The sequence below is a fragment of the Phyllobates terribilis genome, unplaced genomic scaffold (genome assembly GCF_046119375.1).
Source record: "Phyllobates terribilis strain yellow unplaced genomic scaffold, ASM4611937v1 Scaffold_3__8_contigs__length_932513732, whole genome shotgun sequence".
NCBI classification, from domain to species: domain Eukaryota; kingdom Metazoa; phylum Chordata; class Amphibia; order Anura; family Dendrobatidae; genus Phyllobates; species Phyllobates terribilis.
Window position 1 is genome coordinate 131080065 of NW_027362763.1, and position 14920 is coordinate 131094984.

Below are 14920 nucleotides of genomic sequence, written 5' to 3' on the forward strand. Positions count from 1 at the left end.
AGTATAGATGGACTAATAGAACAAGTCCCACACACAGCTAGAAGCCCAAATATTTTTTCAGAGCTAGATGCAGATAAAAATTATTTTTAATTTGCAACCTGATGGAGATCAGTATAGATGGACTAATAGACCAAGTCCCACACACTGCTAGAAGCCCAAACATTTTTTCAGAAATAGATGCAGAAAAAAATGATATTCAATTTGCAACCTGATGGAGGTCAGTATAGATGGACTAATAGAACAAGTCCCACACACTGCTAGAAGCCCAAATATTTTTTCAGAGCTAGATGCAGAATAAAATTATATTGAATTTGCAACCTGGTGTAGGTTAGTATAGATGGACTAATAGAACAAGTCCCACACACTGCTAGAAGCCCAAATATTTTTTCAGAGCTAGATGCAGAAAAAAATGATATTCAATTTGCAACCTGATGGAGGTCAGTATAGATGGACTAATAGACCAAGTCCCACACACTGCTAGAAGCCCAAATATTTTTTCAGAGCTAGATGCAGATAAAAATTATTTTTAATTTGCAACCTGATGGAGGTCAGTGTAGATGGACTAATAGACCAAGTCCCACACACTGCTAGAAGCCCAAATATTTTTTCAGAAGTAGATGCAGAAAAAAATTATATTCAATTTGCAACCTGATGGAGGTCAGTATAGATTCACTAATAGAACAAGTCCCACACACAGCTAGAAGCCCAAATATTTTTTCAGAGCTAGATGCAGATAAAAATTATTTTTAATTTGCAACCTGAAGGAGATCAGTATAGATGGACTAATAGACCAAGTCCCACCCACTGCTAGAAGCCCAAACATTTTTTCAGAAGTAGATGCAGAAAAAAATGATATTCAATTTGCAACCTGATGGAGGTCAGTATAGATGGACTAATAGAACAAGTCCCACACACTGCTAGAAGCCCAAATATTTTTTCAGAGCTAGATGCAGAATAAAATTATATTGAATTTTCAACCTGGTGTAGGTTAGTATAGATGGACTAATAGAACAAGTCCCACACACTGCTAGAAGCCCAAATATTTTTTCAGAGCTAGATGCAGAAAAAAATGATATTCAATTTGCAACCTGATGGAGGTCAGTATAGATGGACTAATAGACCAAGTCCCACACACTGCTAGAAGCCCAAATACTTTTTCAGAGCTAGATGCAGATAAAAATTATTTTTAATTTGCAACCTGATGGAGATCAGTATAGATGGACTAATAGACCAAGTCCCACACACTGCTAGAAGCCCAAATATTTTTTCAGAGCTAGATGCAGATAAAAATTATTTTTAATTTGCAACCTGATGGAGGTCAGTATAGATGGACTAATAGAACAAGTCCCACACACAGCTAGAAGCCCAAATATTTTTTCAGAAGTAGATGCAGAAAAAAATGATATTCAATTTGCAACCTGATGGAGGTCAGTATAGATGGACTAATAGAACAAGTCCCACACACTGCTAGAAGCCCAAATTTTTTTTCTGAGGTAGATGCAGAAAAAAATTATATTCAGTTTGCAACCTGATGGAGGTCAGTATAGATGGACTAATAGAACAAGTCCCACACACAGCTAGAAGCCCAAATATTTTTTCAGAGCTAGATGCAGATAAAAATTATTTTTAATTTGCAACCTGATGGAGATCAGTATAGATGGACTAATAGACCAAGTTCCACACACTGCTAGAAGCCCAAACATTTTTTCAGAAGTAGATGCAGAAAAAAATGATATTCAATTTGCAACCTGATGGAGGTCAGTATAGATGGACTAATAGAATGATGCTATGCCCAAAAGATTTTACTTCACTAGGTGCAGTAAAAAAATTGGTATTCTATACACAGGTGGTATGTCTTGCAACACAGATAGGCTACTCCACTGACTAACACACTCTGCAATAGGCCAAAAAGGATTAGCTTTGCTAGATTCAGCCAAATGCTGTGAAAAAAACTTGCACAGCACTGGCACAGACCTGCCTGGCAAAAACTGATAGGAACTGATGTAACCTAGTCCTGAAAAGGACTGCAATTACAATTAGTCTTTACTCCCACAATCTATCTATTTAAGAGCACAGACCTGCCTGATAAAAGTCGTAGGAAATGCTGTAACCTAGTCCTTAAAAGGACTGCAATCACAACTATTCCCTACTCCCAAGCTATCTGTAGATTTGTGCGAAAATTGGCTTGAAATTAACAAGGTATAGCGCACACAGCAACAGCGGTGCCGTCTAACACGCAGCTGCAGCAGTGAGGAAATGGTGGCGACAGGGAAAATGGCTGGGTCTTATAGGGCAAGGACATGTGACATACACTGCCAATGACACATGCCCTTGCTTGTGTGAAAAAAAGCACTTCGCTCCATGTGTGCGCTGCTGATAGGCTGACAGATTGCACCTCCCCACTGTAAATGCGGGAAAGAGAAAAAAAAATGGAGTTCTTCATTATTCCTGCAGAGATCCATCCCCTGCCCCTCCCCCCACCCCGCTGTACACTCAAACTGCGTATTAACATTAATTTTCATCATTACTGAGAAAAAATCCAGTTATGATTTTGGTGCACGAACAGTTATCGAACATAACCTCGAACAGCCGAATTTTTCTCAAATCGTTCGTGTTCGCCGAACGGCTCGAACACCGCCCAAAACAGCTCGAATTTGAGATTGGCGAACAGTTCGAGTAGAACAACGCTCATCTCTATTAGAGAGCCATCAGCCCTCTATGCTTTGTTTTCCCCATTATTAAAGAGTGGGTCTCTTATACTGTTATTGCATATGCAGTGACTGCAAGGGCTGCCAAAAATTTGGAGGCACTGCACTCCAATGCCCCTTGCAAGAGACGTAGAGGAGGGCCTCATGAAAAAAATGTTCCCGTTAATAGGAAGTGGGTCTCCCATACTGTTATTGCCTATCCAGTGAATGCAAGGGCTACCAAAAATTTGAAGATACTCTAATGTCCCTTGGAAGAGACATAGATATGGTGATATGGTAGATATGTTGGTGATATAGTGGTTTATTTGAGGTTATGTTGAGCTGGTGTCATTCGTTGGTGTTGAGAAGTCTGGCCCAATCCAGCCCTTGTTAATTTTTATAAGCGTCAGCCTGTCAGCATTATCAGTTGATAGGTAGATGCTCCTATCAGTTATAATTCCCCCCGTGGCACTAAAAACGCTCTCTGACAAAACGCTAGTGGCATGGCAGGCCAGGACCTTCAAGGTGTAGAGTCCAGCTTGGATACCCAATAATTATAAGGCACAGCGTAATCACAGATGACGATGGTACGGTCGGCAAGCTACTCCTTCAGCATCTTCATAACATTATCCCTCCTTGTGATAGTACCCCGAGCATCAAGGTCTGTGCGATGGGAGGGTCTGAGAAAAACCCCCCAGACCTTTGATAGTGTTCCCCTGCCTCGGCTGGATCATATTCGTATCTCTCTCGCTCATACTCCTTGGTTGTCCAACGAACTGTGACCTCTGCCGCCAGCGTTTTCAGATGGGAGTTTTTTTTAATAATTCCGTAATAAGGGCCTTCTGGTACTGCCCCATTTTAGTAGACCTGTCCGCCACGGGAATAAGAGATAGAAAGTTCTCCGCGTAGCGTAGGACTAGAAGTGTCACAACCAGTAATGACTGTCACTCAAAATTTGGAGAACGCGAGAGTCACGGGAAAGGCAATGTAACATAAACTCAACTATGTTTGCCAGACTGCTAACAGGCAAGACTTCCATGTCCTCACTAAGAGGACTACTGACCATGCTCTCCTCCTCATCCTCCTCTCTCTAATCAGGCGATCCATGCTGAACAGACGGTATGACAGTTGTGAGGGTAATTCCGTCTATAGCGCAGGACACTAGCTCTTGTTCTTCCTCCTTCTTCTCCTCTTCCTCATTGTCACCCAATCCACGTTGGGATGAGATGAGGCTGGGCTTGCGGAATCACCCTTTATGGTTCCTTGCTCCATCGCATCGTGCTCTGCCTGCAATGCATCCTCTTTAAATTGTGAGCAGTGATCGTTTCAGAAGACAGAGAGGCGGGATGGTGACGCTAATTATGGCGTCATCACTGCTCACCATCTTGGAGGAGTCCTCAAAGTTTTGGAGGATGGCACAGATATCTGACATCCATGCCCACTCTTGAGGTCTTATGTGCGGAGGCTGACCTGAACATCAACGGACGTTTTAAAGCTGGTACTCCCCAACTGCCCTGTGCTGCTCACAAATACTTCCCAAGATATGCAACGTTGAGTTCCAATGCATGAGGATATCGCACATCAGTCATTGAGCTAGAAGCTGCAAATGGTGCTGAAGCATGGTAATGGCGGTGGTGGCTGTAGGTGACTTTCTAAAATGGGCACAAACATGGCGTACTTTGACAAGCAGATCCAGCAGATCTGGGTCGGTTTTGAGAAACTCTTCAGCAGTATGTGGTTTGTCACCTAAGCATATTAGCTTCAGCACAGCCTGTTGCCGCTTGGCAAAGGCAGTGCTGCAGTGCTTCCAGCTTCTGACTGATGTTGTCATTTTGGAGATTGAGGCTGAAGAGGAGGATGAGGAGGTGTAGGAGCAGTAGAATATGGGGGCAATCCTGATTGACCCAGGGCACGCAATCCTCTTTGTCGGGAGGACGTGTTCTGTCCCAAGATCTGACTGGGTCCCGGCTTCCACTATATTAACTCAGTGTTCTGTCAGCGAGATGTACCATCTCTGGCCACAAGCACTTGTCCATGTGTCCGTGGTTAGGTGGACCTTTCCAGTAACTGCGTTGTTGAGGTCACGGCTAATGTTCTGGGACACTTGCTTGTGTAGTGCGGGGACAGCACACCAGGAGAAATAGTAGCGGCTGGGGACCGAGTGCCGAGGGACGGCCGCCTCCATCAGGTTGCGGAAAACTTCCATCTCCACAAGCCTAAGAGGCAAAATTTCAAGCGCAAGCAATGTGTGAATTTAGTAGTGTGGCCTGTGGGGCGTTGGCTGCGTATTTTCGCTTGCGTTCCAAGGACTGGGGTAGGAACAACTGAACGCTGCACTGGGACAAGGACATGGACGTGGTTGCTGATGGTGCTAGTTGAGAGTGTGCAACGACAGATGAAGGGCAGGAGGCATCTTCGCATGCGCCATGGACAGGGGATTGGCGTGCACACACAACAGTGGAAGAAGCAGTGGTGTCACCCGCAGACACTGTGTTCCGGACCGTGGTGTTTGGCCCACTTTGGGTGCTTTGCTGTCATGTCATAAACATAAACAAAGAACATGAAAACCCAAAATGGAAAATAAGGAAGAGATTACAAAAGCTTGTTAATCAAATATACAAAAACTTTATTCATTTACAAAATCACAGAACAGGTGAGTAATACTTAGAAAAAAAGCGGAAGATAAATGAATGGGCTAGTGAATACTCAGTCATGATGGGCCAAAAGCACAGACGGTCACACAAAATGTAGTAGGGGCATGCAAGTGCATAATGCATAAATTGTATAGTATAATAAATAATGAATGCCTGCTACAAGAGAAGGGGGACACCTCATATCTACACAAAAGATGTCACTATAGTACCTCTAGTTGGTACAGTGTATGCTGTATCATCAAAGGCCAGCCATTAGTTACAGTTATGTATCCATTACAGAGGTACAAGAGGGGGGAGGGAAGAGGTTCTTACCCATGCACTGTGTTACTGCCTGTGCCTATGGCTGGAGTCCCAACACGCATTTCGCGGTAGCTTCCTTTGTAGGCAGTGTGTATAATGTGTGTTACCACGGTATACTGTATATACTCCTTAATCCCTAACCGATCACATGTGACTAGCCGACGGGCGCATGTGGGCGGGACCTTCGACGTCATGAACGCAACTTCCGTCATCTTGGTTGCGATGCATGTCTGGGAAAAATTCCCTGTAACGTCAATAGACATACCTGTACAGACGTCTTCGGCGATGCAGGCAGAAAGGAAGGCCCACACGCATGCGCACCCTGCGACAGTCACATAAGTGAGTGTACTATAATGTTTAAAAAGTGAGCCATGTTGAAAGAGGGCAGAAAAAAGGGCAAACAAATATTCATATGAGATAATATCATACTGTGAGGGAAAAGCCTAATAGTGTACAAAAATACATACAAATACCATATAGTAAGATAATACATCCGCCAGTCAACATATAAGGGCAGGCCGTCCCAAATATACAATTGGTGGGAGTTTCATCCTGTAATAGTGGATCAAAGACCAGGAAGTAGGGAGTACAATTCCAAGAGTCATCACAGAAACAGCTGGTAAAACGATAAAAAATAACAGAAAAAAAGGAACACACAATTAAGAATAATTCCAGAGACACCAATTGCTTAACGAAAACGCCAAGGAAAGGGGGAAAAGAAGGAAAAAATAAGGAGAGGGAAGGAAAAGGGGGAGGAAAGAATAAGGAAAAATTTCAATATTACAAAAATGGAGAAAGCCCGTGGCTGAGCTTCTCTCCATTTTTGTAATATTGACATTTTTCCTTATTTTCCTGTTTCGGGATTTCCCCAGAATTGGGACTATGGTTCCCTTACTAGTCCGTAGTGCTGGCTATATGTGCGCTATGCTGTCATGTGCCTGATCATGCTGGTGTTGGTCAGACTGCTAGTTGTACTACCCGTGCTGATGCTGGCCTGGCAGATGGTACAAATGGCCTTTTTGGTGTTATCTGGTTCTTCTTTAAAAAAGAACTAGACTCGGGAAGACCTAACAGTTGTACTGGCAACTTCCATCGTGTTGGTGTTCCGGAGAGCGGTTGCCCACCTTGTGTCTGTGGCCACCACATTGCTTGTTCCTGCCTGTTGTGGTGCTATGCCTCCCTTCCCCTGTGTGCTCCTGTCCTTGCTCTGCATGTCACCTTGCCAGGTTGGGTCAGTGACTTCATCGTCCACCACCTCGTCTTTCACTTCCGCTCCCTGGTCCTTCTCCTGACTTTCTGGCAATTGTGTCTCATCATCATCATCATCCACCTCTTGCAACAGTATTTGCACTTTCCCACCGTCGCCTTCATGTGACTTTGGCTGCTCAAATATTTGGGCATTGCTACATGCGATCTCCTCTTGCCCTACTTGAAGCTGGCCAGGCAAGAAACCCGAATCTATAAATGGAAAAGTGAACAGCTCTTCGGAGTGTCCAAGTGTGGGATCAGTTGTCTCCGCACACTCGGCATGGTGGGAGGAGAGAGGATCAGGGTGAGGAATATGCGGTCCAGACTCACGGCTACTGAGACTTAACCATGTATAAGACAGGGTGGTGGTGGTGGTGTCAAAGTGACTGGAAGCATTATCTGCTATCCAACCAACAACCTTTTGACACTGCTCTGGGTTCAATAGTGGTGTGCTGCGGTCCCCTAGCAATTTGGACAGGAAGATTTGGCAACAAGATGTGTGTGTTTGTTGTGGCACAATTTCAGCTTGCTCACGACCTCGGCTTCTGTATGCACCATCGACATCACATCCACTTCCCCGTCCCTTGCCTCGAGTCTTGCCAATTTTAAATGCCATAAACCCTGCCTGCCTAACTCCTGCTATATATACTGCTATTTGAAAAAGTTTGGGCACCCCTATTAATCTTAAGCTTAATGTTTTATAAAAATTGGTGTTTTTGCAACAGCTATTTCAGTTTGATATATGTAATAACTGTTGGACACAGTAATGTTTCTGCCTTGAAATGAGGTTTATTGTACTAACAGAAAATGTGCAATCTGCATTCAAACAAAATTTGACAGGTGCATAAGTATGGGCACCTCACCAGAAAAGTGACATTAATATTTAGTAGATGCTCCTTTTGCAAAAATAACAGCCTCTAGTCGCTTCCTGTAGCTTTTAATGAGTTCCTGGATCCTGGATGAAGGTATTTTTGACCATTCCTCTTTACAAAACAATTCCAGTTCAGTTAAGTTTGATGGTCGCTGAGCATGGACAGCCCTCTTCAAATGATCCCACAGATGTTCAATGATATTCAGGTCTGGGGACTGGGATGGCCATTCCAGAACATTGTAATTGTTCCTCTGCATGAATGCCTGAGTAAATTTGGAGCGGTGTTTTGGATCATTGTCTTGCTGAAAGATCCATCCCCTGCGTAACTTCAACTTTGTCACTGATTCTTGAACATTATTGTCAAGAATCTGCTGATACTGAGTGGAATCCATGCGTCCCTCAAGTTTAACAAGATTCCCGGTGCCGGCATTGGCCACACAGCCCCAAAGCATTATGGAACCTCCACCAAATTTTACTGTGGGTAGCAAGTGTTTTTCTTGGAACGCTGTGTTTTTTTGCCGCCATGCATAGCGCCTTTTTGTATGACCAAACAACTCAATCTTGGTTTCTTCAGTCCACAGGACCTTCTTCCAAAAAGAAATTGGCTTCTCCAAATGTGCTTTTGCATACCTCAGCCGACTCTGTTTGTGGCGTGCTTGCAGAAACGGCTTCTTTCGCATCACTCACCCATACAGCTTCTCCTTGTGCAAAGTGCGTTGTATAGTTGACCGATGCACAGTGACACCATCTGCAGCAAGTTGATGCTGCAGCTCTCTGGAGGTGGTCTGAGGATTGTCCTTGACTGATCTCACCATTCTTCTTCTCTGCCTTTCTGATGTTTTTCTTGGCCTGCACTTCTGGCCTTAACAAGAACTGTCCCTGTGTTCTTCCATTTCCTTACTATGTTCCTCACAGTGGAAACTGACAGGTTAAATCTCTGAGACAGCTTTTTGTATCCTTCCCCTGAACAACTATGTTGAATAATCTTTGTTTTCAGATCATTTGACAGTTGTTTTGAGGAGCCCATGATGCCACTCTTCAGAGGAGATTCAAACAGGAGAACAACTTGCCAGTGGCCACTTTAAGTAGCTTTTCTCATGATTGCATACACCTGGCTATGAAGTGCAAAGCTCAATGAGGTTTCAAAACCAAAAAAAGGGCTTTAGTAAGTCAGTAAAAAGTAGGTAGGAGAATTTAAAACAAGAAAATGATAAGGGTGCCCATACTTATGCACCTGTCAAATTTTGTTTGAATGCAGATTGCACATTTTCTGTTACTACAATAAACCTCATTTCAAGGCAGAAACATTACTGTGTCCAACAGTTATTACATATATCAAACTGAAATAGCTGTTGCAAAAACACCAATTTTTATAAAACATTAAGCTTAAGATTAATAGGGGTGACCAAACTTTTTCATATAACTGTATATACTCCTGAATATAAGCAGCTGAATTAGTCCCCAGAAGGACTAATAGTTCAGATGGAAATATATATATATACTCCTGGAATACCACTAACTATATCTAGTTATTACACCACCTATTCTGTCCATCACGCAGCAGCACCTCTTCCTACTCTGCCTGTTTCTGGGATAGACTGTGATGAGCATGGCGGCGCCAGGTCTGATACAGACCCGATGACGCTATGCGGCCAGCCAATCACTGTAATGCCACAACCAACATCGCTACGGCATTACAGTGCGTGGCAAGCAATCCCTGCATGTTCATTGGCTCTCTAAAGAGAGCTCCTGCCCGAGCAACCCGGAAATACTCGCCAAGCACTGAGCATCTTGAGCAGTGGCGAGCACGCTTGCTCATCACTATTCTTTACAGTCAGAGCAGTCAGACTGAGGAATGCCTTACCACAAGAGGTAGTAATGGAGACACTATAATAGGTTTTAAAAAAGGGCTGGATGATTTCCTCAGTACACATAACATTGTGGGTTATAAATAATTTAGTGATAAAATGAATAATTGGTGGAGAAAGGTTGAACTTGATGGACTAATTTGTTTTTCAATCTATGTAACTATGCAACTATGTACAGTAACTATCAGCATCACGAAAAATAAAATGAGACTGTGGGTCTTTCTGTAGTATTTATTTGATCCGGCAAGGAGTTAAAACAGATATAGTCCAGCGTTTCGACCGAGTGCACTCTTTGTCAAGGACATCTGTGTGTAGCAAGAGTTGTGAGCCAGGAAATCCTCTGACGCACATCCAATCGAAGTGTACTGAAGTGCACAGATCTGTTGTGGGCGGCAATACATGCTGACGGCCAATCAGAGGCCAGTAGCTAACATTGTCGTGCACGTGACTGGGGGAGCATGACAGTGATGTAATACACTCCTGTTGCTTGCACGCTGAAGTAAGCTGCCGACTTCAGATGAGGACACTGCGTGGAGGGGCTGCGGCAGGAGGGTGAGAATAATTGTTTATTTTTTTCTTTGCATTAAAGAACAGCGGCAGAATGAGTGACAAATTACCAGTATGGGGCCCATGATAAAGGGACATATACCAGGATGGGGCCCAGGATAAGAGACATATACCAGGATAAGGGACATATTACTAGGATGGGGCCCAGGATAAGGGACATATACCAGGATAAGGGACATGTTACTAGGATGGAGCCCAGGATAAGGGACTTATACTATGATAAGGGACATATTACCGGGATGGAGCCAAGGACAAGGGACATATTACCAGGATAAAGGACATATACCAGGATAAGGGACATATTAACAGAATGGAGTCAAAGATAAGGGACATATTACCCGGATAAGAAACATATTACCAGCATGAGGCCCAGGATAAGGGATATATACCAGGATAAGAGACATATTACCAGGATGGGGCCCAGGATAAGGGACATATACCATGGTTAGGGACATATTACCAGGATGGGGCCAAGGATAAGGGACAAATACCAGGATAAGGGATATATACCATGATAAGGGACATATTACCAGGCTAGGCCCCAGGCTAAGGTACATATACCAGGATAAAGGACATATACCAGGATAAGGGACATATTAACAGAATGGAGCCAAGGATAAAGGACATATTACCAGGATGCAGGATATATATCAGAATGGGACCCAGGATAAGGGACATATATACCAAGAATGGGGATATATATACTAGGATGGGGCCCAAGATGGGGGATATATATACCAGTATGGGGATATATATACCAGGATGAGGCCCATGCAAGATAAGGGACTTGTATACCAGCATAGAGGACATATATACCAGGATGGGGGGGAAGACACGGTCCAAATCTTTCACTGGGTCCATCTCTAGTTACGTCACGGCACACGGCCTTTTAATTATTGGCTTTTATAAAGGCTATGATACACTGTGATAGAATATGTGATGTGATAGCTGCAAGACATTAATGGAAAGTCTGCCTGTCCATGCCCTATGTAATGGGAGCCCTTTCTGGCTGATGCGGTCTTTTGCATTATGTAAAATAGTGATGGGTAATTTTTAATTGAATCGCAAAATGTTCAAAATGACCAGGTCCAGCGACTTTCCTAATAATCTACAAAAATTTTAATCGAGTTGAATCTTAAGGTTATACAGGTCCCATATAGTAAGGTGCAAATGAGTAGTCCTAACAAAAGCTAAGTGCGCAATCATTCTTTAAATTCTATGGTTTTACATATCAGGAGATAAATAAAAAAAATGTATTCCTTGAAAGAAATTGAAATTTGATAAATCTCAGCTCAACCTCAGCTGAACAATACATGACAAATTACACTGTGTAAAGCGCCATTGAATAAATTACGCTTTAATAATAATAATAATAATAATAATAATAATAATAATTGTGTCACTATTTATTTAACAAAAACTAGGCCAATATGTAAATCTTGTATGTGGAAAATTAAGTTCACTCTTACTGCTACTATGCGCACCAGGAGGGTAGGTAGCATCCAGGTGCTGCTAATCTAATGCCATTGATTAATTGTTCATCAGCAAGTTTTGGCAATTTGCTGGTCTAGAGCATTCAGGGATGTGTTAACCCAATACCAAGTAAGAAAAACATCAACAATGATCCTAGAAAATCAATTGTTCCAAACAATTTGAAGTTTATCATTCTACAGTGAAAAAGATTATTCACAGCTAGAAAACATTGAAGACAGTTGACAATCTTCCCATGAGTGGATATCCCAGCAGATTCACCCAAAGGTCAGACCTTTAAGATGCAATTCTTAAAGAAGTTGCAAAAAAACTCCAAGAGCCAAAGCTGCGAATCTAAAGGCCTCCGCTAGCATGTTCAATTTTCAAGTTCATGATGGTACAATTACAAAAAGACCGAACAATTAAGGTTTCTTTGGAAGGGTTGCCGACAGAAAGCCTTTTCGTCTAAAAAGAAATTTACAATGCCGCATCTGAACAAATCAAGGACATCCGGGACAATGTACTTCGAACAGATAAGACAAAAGTGGAGATGTTTGGCCATAATACCCCGATTCTCATTTGAAAACCAAGCACAGCATATCAGCACAAACACCTCACTGTCAAACATGGTGGTGGAAAAGTGATGATTTGGGCTTCTTTTGCAGAATCTGGAAACCTTACAGTCATTGAGTCTTCCTTGAATTCCTCTATATTCCAAAATATTTTAGAGAAAAATGTAAGGTTATCTATCTAAAAGCTAAAGCTTGGCCAAAACTGTGTCATGCAACAAGAATATGATATTAGGCACTTGAACAAATATACGTTAAAATGGCTAAAAATGGCTAAAAAAGAAAATAATCCAAGTTTTGCATTCGCCTACAGTCCAGACCTCATCCCAATTGAAATGCTGTGGTGGGACTTAAGAGAGCTGTGCAGAAATGGATGTCCAAAACCCTGAACGAACTTAATCACTGTTGTAAAGAAGAGTAGGCCAAAACTCCTCCAGAATGGTGTAATAAACTGATAAAGTCATACAGAAAACCATAATTTCAAGTTATTGCTGGTAAAGATGGTTCTACAAGCTATTCATTCATAGGGTGTATTTAATTTCTCACATGCTGGTTTTGCATTTTGGCCTAGTTTTTGTTAAGTATCCAATGTAATTGTTCATGTGTTGTTTATCTAAGGTTGCATTTACTTAATGTTAAGAATTTATAAAAAACTGTTTTTTTTATAGTCCTGATATTTAAAACTATACAAATGAAAGAGAGTGTACTTGTACTTTTCTCATGACTGCATCTTGAGAGATCCCCAACAGTAGAGAGGTGCTGTTTGTGGAGAGGTGGTTTTGTTATCCCATACAAGTGAATGGAAATGCTAATTACCTCTCCATTGATAGCGATGTGTATCAGGAACGCATTCTCAAGATAGATATGGGTTCCATTTATGGAACCTGAATTTATTATATATTTATGGTATATCCAGTGGATAGGGCATATCCAGTAGTCTAACACATGGAATGAGTCATCTCAGGAATGGTGGATATAGCATAAATGTATGAGATGAGACTGCCCTATTAAAAATTGTGTAGTCTGAAGCAATATAACTCCATTTTATAGATACATATAATATTCATGTCACCCTTACAAAAGTCCATGCTAGTCTAGCCATTTATAACAAGCCTTCTATGATTTACATACTCTCTCTTTGATACCCAGTAGTGGTTTTACTAGCTTTTCATCATCTAATAATAGCTAATTCATACACTCCAACATTGAAACAATGCAATGTTTCCAAGGCTTAGAAGTAATTCTCTATCTTTCTTACTCATTTGTAGATTACATCAATTGTTCATCCATGACTGCCTTTTTTCCTCTTCTTTTTTAGCTTTTCATAAATTAATCAAAACAGAAGTAAAGAACTAATCCTTTGGCATACATTACTGCCAGCAGCCCTTTTACATTACTTCCACAGCAGTGCTTAATTATAATACAGAGTTACAACACTTTCAGCAAGGACAGGATTAAGGTCATATGATTGCATGCTGATGGCTAAAATATCAAGGGTTTTTTGTCATGTAGATTGTCTGTTGAAGAATGTTGGCTGGATTTCCTTAAATAAAGAATATGACAAGATGTGAGCAAAGAAAACCAACTTTCTTCAATAACATTTCCAACTTTTCTTTAATTGAGCAAACCTTTATATATTGCAACAAAAGACTAATTTCCCCTTTGAGTCTGTTGACTATGGATAAATCTTGAGCAAGAGTTTTTTTGGCATGATTTCATGTAGACTTACCTTATCCTAGGACTCACTCCATAATTGTTCCTAGTCTAACTAGCAGAATGAATCATCCTATGACTTCGTTGAAGTGCACCTCATCAGGAGTTTTTCCATGATCTGTTGGGTGTCTACCCAGATGAAGACTAAGCAATTATTCAATTTTTTTGGTAGTCTACCCAACTAGTGGAATCATCTTATGCTTATTTGGGCAGTTAACCCAACTGAAGGAGTCAATTTATGATTTATGTTTTATTGGTAGTCTCTACAGATAAAGCAATATTTGCATGATTTTTTGGCAGAATACCAAGCTGAAGAAGTCATCTCATAATTTTGTTGGAAGTTTCCACAACAGAGCAAAAAATTTCATACTTTGGTTGTCTATCCAACTAAAGGGATAATCTCCTGATTTTTTAATAGTCTATCCAGCTGAAGGTGTCTTTCCAGAATTATTTTGGAAGTCTACCCAACTGGGGGAATCCCCCAATTATATAATGGATATACATATATTTACTAACAGAAAACATCCCATGATTTGTTGGGGGTTTATTCAGCTGAAGAAGTCATTTCTAGAGATGAGCGGTGTTCGACTAGAACTGTTCGCCAATCTCAAATTCGAGCTGTTTTGGGCGGTGTTCGAGTTGTTCGACGAACCCGAACGATTTGCAAAAAATTCGGCTGTTCGAGGTTATGTTCGATAACTGTTCGTGCACCAAAAGCGTGTCCTGCATGTCTGGCGCTATTTAGAGCACCAATCATGCAGGGATTGTCTGCCACTCACTGTAATGCCACAGCCATGGTGGTTGTGGCAGTACAGTTATTGCCCAAATCAATGGGAACAGTGCTCACAGTGAAACATGAAAAGGCGGCAATTCATCAGCGGCATACACCGGTACCCGACAATTTAGAACCGAAATAATAGAGTATCACACATAGATTAGATAGATAGAAACATGTCAGTCACATATATAAGAA